Source organism: Triticum aestivum, chromosome 1A (assembly GCF_018294505.1).
Source record: "Triticum aestivum cultivar Chinese Spring chromosome 1A, IWGSC CS RefSeq v2.1, whole genome shotgun sequence".
NCBI lineage: Eukaryota > Viridiplantae > Streptophyta > Magnoliopsida > Poales > Poaceae > Triticum > Triticum aestivum.
The window spans coordinates 516,789,120-516,799,272 of NC_057794.1; positions in this window are offsets into that span (position 1 = coordinate 516,789,120).

The window sequence follows — 10,153 nt, forward strand, 5'->3', positions numbered from 1 at the left end:
GACATTAGTAGAAAAATGACCTAATGTTCACCTTATTAGTCCCGGTTCAAACGGCTATGCATTAGTCCCGGTTTATTTGTAGTCCCGATTTGTGTCACAAACCGGGACTAAAAGGGTATGGAGAGATCTTGTCCGTTGATGTATTTACGAGAGTATACCGAAGCGGAAATGTTTGGTTCTAGGTGGTGGCCTATACTCTACATACTTTCTTAGGTAATCAGCCTGCGCGCCGCTTGTCTCTGGCCTGTGCGCCATGTACTTTTGTATTGTCTTTGTGATTGTGACATTAGTAGAAAAATGACCTAATGTTCACCTTATTAGTCCCGGTTCAAACGGCTATGCATTAGTCCCGGTTCATTTGTAGTCCCGATTTGTGTCACAAACCGAGACTAAAGGGGTGGTGGCAGCCGGGGGCCCACGGGCCCCTTTAGTCTCGATTTGTAACACAAACCGGGACTGCGGGACTAAAGGGGTATCCCGGTTGGTGGCTCCAACCCGGACTAGAGGGGTTCTGCAATTTTCAAACTCTACCCTCCTTATCGCCTTTTCAGTTTTGAAAAAAAAAATGGTAAAAACTTCAAAAATTAAAATCCTTCGATATGTAGTTATGTTACTACATCTACTAGTTAGGGAAATTTAAAAATATGAATTTCGACATGTTTTGCAAAAAAGTGTTATGAAAAAGTAAAATGACCATAACTTTTGCATATGATGTCGAAAAAAATGTATAATATATCAAAATGTTCAGCACGAAAAACCAGTTCCGATTTCGACCACCGTAGGGCGTTTCATAAATTTTTAGAATCCACAAATTCTGAAAGGAAAAAAAGTTATGCTTAAATTTTAGTTAATTTTGGTCAAACTTTGGTCAAATCATGGCCAAACTACTTACTCAAGAAATATTAGTGTTAATAAATAATTATTGTTTTTACAATAATAGTTTCGAACTCAAACGGTGAAATGTGTGACTTCATGCTCAAACTAAACTCCTAAGGGTTAATAGGATTGACAGTTTACTATTGTCAGGAAAGCAACAAGTGCAAACTTGGAGAAATAAAACTCAAAAGTTAAGCGTTCTCAGGCTGGAGTAGTGAGAGGGATGGGTGACCCGTCGGAAAGTTAGATGATTTGGAATGAGTGCTCCACACTTGAGTAGTGATGAGGCGTGATTAGAGATTAAATTGTCAAATAATTCAGAAATTTGAAATCGGAAAAAAAATTCAAAAATAAATTCAAAAAAATTCCTTTAGTCGTTGGTGTTACCAACTGGGACTAAAGGTCCCCCAGCCCCCGGCGCGGGCTCATGTCACGTGGAGGGCCTTTGGTCCTGGGTCGTGTTGAACCGGGACTAAAGGGGAGGGGACCTTTAGTCCCCACCCTTTGTTAGAATAAATCCGAGGCGCTCCGTTGATCTACCGAGGACCAAGCAATCACACGAGCACGACACCGAGATTTGTTAACGAGATTCACCATCATGGCTACATCCCCGGGGCCTGACTACGGGCGCTCCTCCCCGTAACACCGTCACAATACCGCACCCCGGCCGCCCGGGCGCCGGCACACGCCGCCGGCTCCCCCGTGTGCCCGTGCTATTATGTTGGCATAGGTTACATCGTGTGTCTACCCCCGCTATATATGAGAGGCCTAGGATACAAGTGTCCTACTTGGACACGACTCCATATCCTGTCCACACACCGTACGACTTCAAGTCCAACTGTAACCTAACTTGTACAATAATATTCGACACAACTCTAACAAACTCCATCTTGGCAAATATTCTCCACCACCTTGAATTCGTCCGTGCGTCGAGCCTCCATGTACATTGGACTTGAGATATGCAATGAGCACCGCTGCTACTCTCAGACTCCATGTGACTCCACCTGCAACTGTAGTCCCTTCTCGTCTTCTTCACAGTCAACCCTCGAGCAAAATTAAGTTCCTCATTACTCTATTTTGTGCTCCCAACTTCCGAGATCCATTCAACACTATCACACACCGATCACTGTCTGCGTGAAAATGAACAACTCGCATATTGGATGCCACATATAAGAGTTACCTGAACTCAATGCCACCGCTCTTTCTTGACCGTCTATCTGAAACTTGAAGGAATTTCACCGTCGCCCTGTGTTATCCTGAGTCGAATTCACAGTTGTCTCACCCTTCTTCCGGATAGTCTCTGACATGTCCCACCGCTATAGCACTCCGCCTCCTTCTGTATTTGTCATCCGCACTTTGCCATGTGCACTGAACACCACAGAATATACGGCCATGTACTCTCTCTGTTTTGACAATTCCAGACTTCCCGCCACTTTCTCAGATTCTTCATGGTCAACTCTTGTCCATCAACCGGCACCGATAGACCCAGTCACCAACTCGAATCTGGTACTCGTCAACACTGCTTCAGCACCCCCTGCACACTTTGTCTGACCACATGTCTCACCATTAGTGCCTTGGCCTGTCGCTGTGTCCCGTGCTTACCGCACGCCTCGCCGCTATCACCGCGTCGAGCCTCTGCTGTCCTGGTCGAGTCTCCCAAGGTCGCGAACCCACACCACTCAGACCCCTAGTGCAGAGAACCACCGATCATCACCGACCGATGCCGAGTATCACGTCTCCATCAGACCACTGGTACCCAGTCTGAAACCACATGTCTCTCGCTATCCCGCAGAAATAGGCTTCGACTCTCTGTCGACTTACGCCGTAGCCCCTCCATCAGCACAGAGTGAAGTCTTCCACCAAACCTCAGCTCCACCTTCAACATGACTCCATGTAGCTGCGCCATGCTACCCCACGCCCTGTCGTCTTCAAGCTCGCATGTGTGCACCGTCTTGAATTAACCCTGTGCCATAGTCTGTCGAAGCCGCACAAGCCCTCAGGCTTGCACCACGTGTTTCCACGCCCCAGAAGTCGGCCACCATCAGCATCACGCTCCTATGTCGTCGTCGCTGAAATCACCACCGTCTTCTACTTTGACCGACATCTCCGTCGATCTGTCAGACAGTCCAGTCCGACCCAACCAAAAATATCCGACTGCAATCATGCTCCACCCCGCGTCGTGTCCGCCTCACACATCTGTGCATTGCCTTGACGCCATGTGCATGCATGATCCCTGCCACGCCGAGCTCCAGACTCCTCCGAGCCATATACGCACGCCGCCATCCTCGTCGCATGTGCTCCATCTTGATCAACTTGGCATTCCGCAATTGACATTGATCTCTCATGGATATGCGACTCCGCGTCCTTATTTCCTGCAGTGCATTGACCGCTGCCATCATGTAACACAGAGAAAACCCCAAAAACGACATATCAGTGGCAGCCTCCCGTGCCCAAACATGGCACAAGCTGACCCAAATTTCCTTTTTTCTTTTTTCTCTCAAGCACCCGATGGCAAGCACACCACATGTGACGCCCTTTTTTCAAACAAATCTCTTACGCCTTTGCACTTCTAGCATCAGCCATGCCACGCATGCATATCTGACGCACAGTAGCTCACCTAGGCCTGCGCCTTGCTAGCGCTCCAGGCTCCAGCTGCGTCACCTGCCTTGCCCGCGCGCCCACCGCTCACGTGCACGTCGCGCTGGAGACCAGCTCCTGGAACGTGGAAACCACGGTCTTGGGCCTGCCTGGCACCGCTGGGCCTTGCGCCACAGAGTGGGCCGCCTGCCCTAGCCATCTGCACGCTGCCGCCTCCCCATCGATCAAACTAATCGATCTGAATGTGGCAGTGGATGCTTCCGTGCACGACACATACTACACCTTCCCCGATCGATTGAATAGATCTTCTCGCCACTGCCGTCCGCTAGGTCTATCTGCTGCTAGCTGGATGCATCTCGTCGAGCGCCGCGTGCTCCCCATCACTTTTACCTTGCCAATAATTCGTAATCATGTGTCACGCAGTCCGACTCGATCGCTTCTGGACGGCTTTCATGGCCGTACATACGATCCGATCTTTAATTGCTTCCACACGATCAACACGAAATTTGCAACCTCTAGATCAACAAACCGCAACCTCAAATCAAACCTTGCTCATGATACCACTTGTTAGAATAAATCCGAGGCGCTCCGTTGATCTACCGAGGACCAAGCAATCACACGAGCACGACACCGAGATTTGTTAACGAGGTTCACCATCATGGCTACATCCCCGAGGCCTGACTACGGGCGCTCCTCCCCGTAACACCGTCACAATACCGCACCCCGGCGGCCCGGGCGCCGGCACACGCCGCCGGCTCCCCCGCGTGCCCGTGCTATTATGTTGGCATAGGTTACATCGTGTGTCTACCCCCGCTATATATGAGAGGCCTAGGATATAAGTGTCCTACTTGGACACGACTCCATATCCTGTCCACACACCGTACGACTCCAAGTCCAACTGTAACCTAACTTGTACAATAATATTCGACACAACTCTAACACCCTTTAGTGCCGGATGCAGAACCAGGACTAAAGGTCCGTACGAATCGGGACTAAAACCCGATTCTGCACTAGTGTGACCGACTCTATCTTATGTTTGGTTATACTGTACTCCTTCCGGTCATTTTTACTCTGCGTATATTTGTGTCAAATCAAACATTGAAAAGTTTGACCAAATTTATATTAAAAAATATCAACATATACAATACCAAATGTATATATTATGAAAGTGCATTTTATAACGAGTCTAACAATATTGATTTGGCATTGTGAATGTTTATACTTTTTTTTATATATTTGGTTAAAGTAGAGATATTTTAACTTTAGATGAAGCTTATATGTAAATTAAAAAGAACCAGAGAAAATACGCTGCCTGATGGCTTCCTTTATAAAATCAGACTGATGCCTTTCATCTAAAAAAGGTTCGGACGGCTAGGCACGGTGGGGTAGGAAGTGGACTAGCTGCGTGCCTGTTGGCCAGAGGGGGTGTTTGTTTCGAGGGACTTTTTTTATGTAGGGATTAGAAAAAGTTCCTTTTATAGACTTTTTTATTAAACGGGAGGGACTTTTCAGGGACTAAGCTAGGTATTTAGGACTAAATGAAGAAGACTTTAATGGAGAGTTTTTTTGGGACTTTTCCAACAATGCCCCTCCATGCACCCATTGGCCCGCCACCCCATGGTGTTGTTTGATTGTAATTTTTCTATATACTAGGGGCAACATGGTCATTTAATAGCCTCTAGGAAGAGACTAGGAACTTTTTAGTTTCTGAAAACAAACAAAGAGAAATTTTTTAAGAATTAGAGACTTTTTAGTTAGAACTAGAAAAAATCATAGGACTAGAAAATCAAACACCACCTGAAACGACGCCAAGCAGCGCACAACACCGGGTGCTGACGAGGTGAATGTAGCAGCATGGAACGACGTTGGGAAGCCAACGGCCGCAGTAGACAAGAGAGCGGAGGACGTGGCGGAGATCTGAAGCCTATCACCATGCGTCGTTGTCACGCTGCCCGTGTCGCCGAGCCACCGACCGAGTGTGTGCTTCACTGCGCCCGCTGAGCCGAGCAACCGAGCCAGACGTTCCATTACCACGCTGTCCACACACCTGGACCAAGCATCTCCAACAATAACCCTCAAACTCCCTCGCATCTTTTTAAATCATACGGTCCGAATATATTTTGTCATACAACATGGTTCTGCATCCATCCGCGAACTGGTCTGGACATTCTTTTTCACGTCAACCAAAAGCAAACCATTTGTAGGGGTGGCTTGTCATCGTACGGACCACTGCCGCGCACGTGTTCACAACCTGATCCCATCTAAAACCTTCTCCCACACTTTCTCTTCGATGGATGCGCCGCTTCCCGCATCGCATTCATACCAGCCCAGAGCTGCAGTGGCCAACATTGATGCTGCGCGATGTGACCTCTCAGGCAACACTGCTTCAATGTGAACACGTCGTTCTGAGAAACCAATTTCGGCCTCTGCGTCGCAATGAAGCAGGCTAACCATATGTTCGCCTGGACGCGCGCGGCTATTTAAGCACGGCACCGGCACTGGCGACGCCCACATCCACACCGTACTCTTCACTCCATATCTTTGCGCACCTCCGCTTCTCCCATCTTCCAACACTCACCAGCAATGGGCAAGTCCTCGGCCTTGGCTCCGGATTGTGGCACCGCCGCCCTCGCTCTTCTCCGGTGACCAACTCCTCAACACTGACTCCTCCACGAAGGAGGAGATCATCATCTCCTCCAGTGACGAGGAGGACTAGCCACCGCATCAGCACCACCGCAGACATGCGTCCTCTCGCAAGATACAGTGTATGCGGTGAAGAACGCCGAGTACAAGGAGCAAATGGAGCTCATGCTCCGACGCTCGCTCCTCCCCAGCCTCGGTCGAGCGGCGCCTCCGGAGCCACTTCTTCGCACCATCAAGTTGGAGCCTTCTTCCCCTCCCCGCTCTCGCCCACGCAACCGCGACATCGAAATCGGATGTCGCGTTAAGGAGGAGTGGCTATCGCCACCTACCTACCGCGTCAAGGAGGAGCGGTTGTCGCCACCGCCTACCCGCTCTAGTGGTGGCCTGCCCCACGCGATCTCGGCGCCGGTGATCGGCTACTGCCGCAGAAGTAGTAATGGCGGCGACAGCTCGTCCTCCAGGAGCGTTGTGACCCGCACATGAATGCGGACAAGGAGCGGGGACATGCGCAATGCCACACGCCTGGTGGAGTTACCTGACTCCGACGTGTCACGACCACAAATCACCGTGGGCCTAGAGCTCGCAATAGCATGGGCCCTTGAATGGTTGAAGAACACGACGGAGACGAGCAAGCACCGTCTCCGCCGCATCGACAAGGAGTGGTCTCTAGTGCCTCCGTCGACTTATGTAGCCCGTCTCTCCGCCGCCCATGTTCGCGGTGGCCGCGGCCGCACTGCGCGCAGTGCAGGACCAAGCGGAGAAGATCATCTGTGAGCGCCAGGTAGCGGTCGGGAAGCCCTGCCACGACCCCGCACCCTACCGACGCTCGACGACGACGACTTCGACGAGGACGACAATGATAGTGCAACGGCCAGCGCAGCATGGCGTACGAGGTCACCGTCAAGTATAGGGCAGTTTAGGTTTTTAGTTAAACGGACAAAATACTATCCGTCTTATGTAAATTATGTTTGAAGTTAAGTGAATTCCATCTTATTTTGCATGAAATTTGTCCAATTTTTTCAAATTCACTTTGAAACGTATGTGGGCACGGTTGGATGGCCGGCTCCCACATCATTGTCCTTGGACTGGTCCGCACCGATCCACGCAAGGATACTGTGTCCGATTTGCATATCAGCGTTGGAGATGACTTTAGTTATATGTAGTGACAATTATTCCCACAACTTGCTTGAGGTGGTTATTCTCATCCCACTCTATGTATACTTTTTTTTCTTTTTTCGAGAAACTTCCTATCTATTCATCATGCTATGGCAATACAAAGAATACAGAAATAACAAAAATTACATCCTTGTCCGTAGACTACCTAGCGACAACTATAAGCACTGAAGCGAATAGAAGGCATGTCGCCGTTATCACCCCTCCCTCACGGAATCCGGGCCAAACTTATTGTAGTAGACAGTCGGAAAGTTGTCATGCATGCTAAGGCTTCAAAGGACCAGTGAACCAGAACAGCAGTCGCCATCGATGAAGAGAAGTGCATAGATAGAATGGATCCAATCTCTATACACACGAACGAAGACAAGCAAAGATTGGATCCAAGCAAATCCACAAAGACCAGCATCGACCGAATCTCGCGAGATCTGCCGGAGACACATCTCCACACATCCTCCAGCGATGGTAGATGTATCATCAGAACGGAGGCTAGGCTGGTAGAACCTTATTCCATCTTCAGGGAGTCACCACCACCTCGTCTTCCTGAGCAGGACAGAAACCGTAAATGAACACACAAAAACACCTAAAACTGAAGCAAGATCCCTCCCGCAGGCAGGGCCGGGGTCCACTACGCCTCCATGACTCTAAGGCCACCGGAGACGAGACGAGCCGGCAGCGGCACTAGCAAGAGACGGACGAACACTAAGTTTTTTTCTTAGAGAGGAGGCGGTGGTGGCATATAAACTTATGAGTAATCACATGTTAGTATTAATAGGGCTATGAAACTTTTTGTAAAGGATGTAACTACGAATAGGCTTTCTGTTTTACAGAGTAAGGTCACACATGCTACAAATTAGAACATCTTCAACAGTAGCCCATTTATTTAATGGCTTAAAACTAATTTTAAGTGTGGGGAGAGAAGTTTTTTATTACTAGAAAAGTTTCTGCCTTTTCAGCAGAACAAAAATGGGTGCCCTAAAATTTGGCCTTCGTCTTCGCTACACAATTACATATATATTCAAACAAACTATGACATCATAATTAAACTTTGCAACATTGCAACACACATAATCAACAATATTTCAAATTCATGTTAAATCCATAATATCTCAAATTCAAGATCGAATTTAAGCCTAAAACCGCAAGCATCGTGGAACACAAACACAAACACAAACAAAAGTGCCTAGAATATGAATGCATAGAGCTCTCAAATGTCATTAACTCTATTGCCACCACTAGTGCTTGCAATCTATCCATTGGCACCATTGGCACCATTGTTTCCATTGCCACCCATGAACCCTCACATGCCACCCTCCAAAGCCTTCAAACCCTCCCATGGAGCCTCACATAGACCTCATCGCCAACACTTGACTGCATCAAAGCTCTAAGTATTAGAGAGTACTTCGGTCCATGAACATGAGCTTTTGCTCAATTTCCATGCTCTGTGATTCTTTCTTTTTAGGCCACCTTGCTCAACTTTGGCCCTCCTCTCCTTTGTCGTCGTTCTCCTCTCCTTGGCTTCCCTCCTCTCCTCCATTTCTTTGGCCTTCAAGTAATTCCTTTCCTCGTCCATCTCCTTCTGTGAAAGGGGCCTTGTTTGATGTCTACAGGCATAGTACAGGAGCTCTCATTTTTTTAAGGCAACGTCGTGAGGCTTTATTAATTCATCACAATGTTTACAGGGACGGTAGGTAGATTCCCGGGATGGCCTAACCAGACACGGCGGCCACCACCGAGAGATAATGCATGCCTCAGAAAGTTGTGAGCTTCATAGTTGGAGCTCCTAAATTCATGTCTAAAACTACAAAATCAAAAGCTGAAGAGTGGGCTATTATTTCATGTATAATTGCACCGTAGCTCGTAGAATTGTTCTTCTGTAAATCTTCCACGACCACTTCGCAATCGGCCGCAACAATTCTCCATCGCTTCATCTTAGTGAATAGGGAACTATGCATAGCCCAACAATAGAACCAGGCCCAAACCAACTAACGACCAAGCCCTCCATTTCGGGAGCGGCTACGTATCATTTACAGCGATAGAGAGTGCATCGTAGCCTGCAACACTCCCTAAATGTCCCCGCAACTTCTAAAAGATGTTAACGGCACTCAAAAAATGTCACACATTAAAAAAATCATGGTATTTTTAAAAAAATGTATATAAAATTTTAGAAAAATCATGTAATTCTAAAATAATATTTTGTAACATTAAAAAATGTACCTAACATATTAAAAATCAAGCATTTAAAAAATATAATCATGACATTTTAGTAAAATGTTCATACAATTTAAAAAATATTCAATATGTTTTAAATTAATGTTTTGTATCATTCAAAAAACAAGTTTCAACGTGTACCTGTAAAATGATTAACATGTATTTAGAAAAAGTACATCATATATTTCAGAAGTGTTCAATGTGTATCACAAAAATGGTCCATGTGTAGACAAAAAATGTACAACGTGTATTCAAAAAAGTAAACACGTGCTGAAAGGAAGTCCAAAGAAAAGCGAAAAATAAACACAGAAACCCAAGAGAAGCAAGAAGTGGTCGTAGCAGCGTACAAGCAAACATCAGCAGAAGCACATGCACGCGCATAAGAAAACAGCAGCAGTAGCGCGCACACAAGCACACACAAGCAGTAGCAAGAGCTCAGCGAGGTGGATCCGTGGAAGCAACAGAGGAAAGTGTTACCTGGTGGCTGAGTTGACATCGTTGCCGGCGGCGTGGCTAACATCGCCCCTTCAGGTGCTGGCCAGAGTCGAGCTGGTATTAAGCCATTGGATATCATCTACATTCCACCACATTATGTCACATTTATAATCTAGATGACTACATGGTTGAACTTAGCATAATGCACAAATCTCAAAAC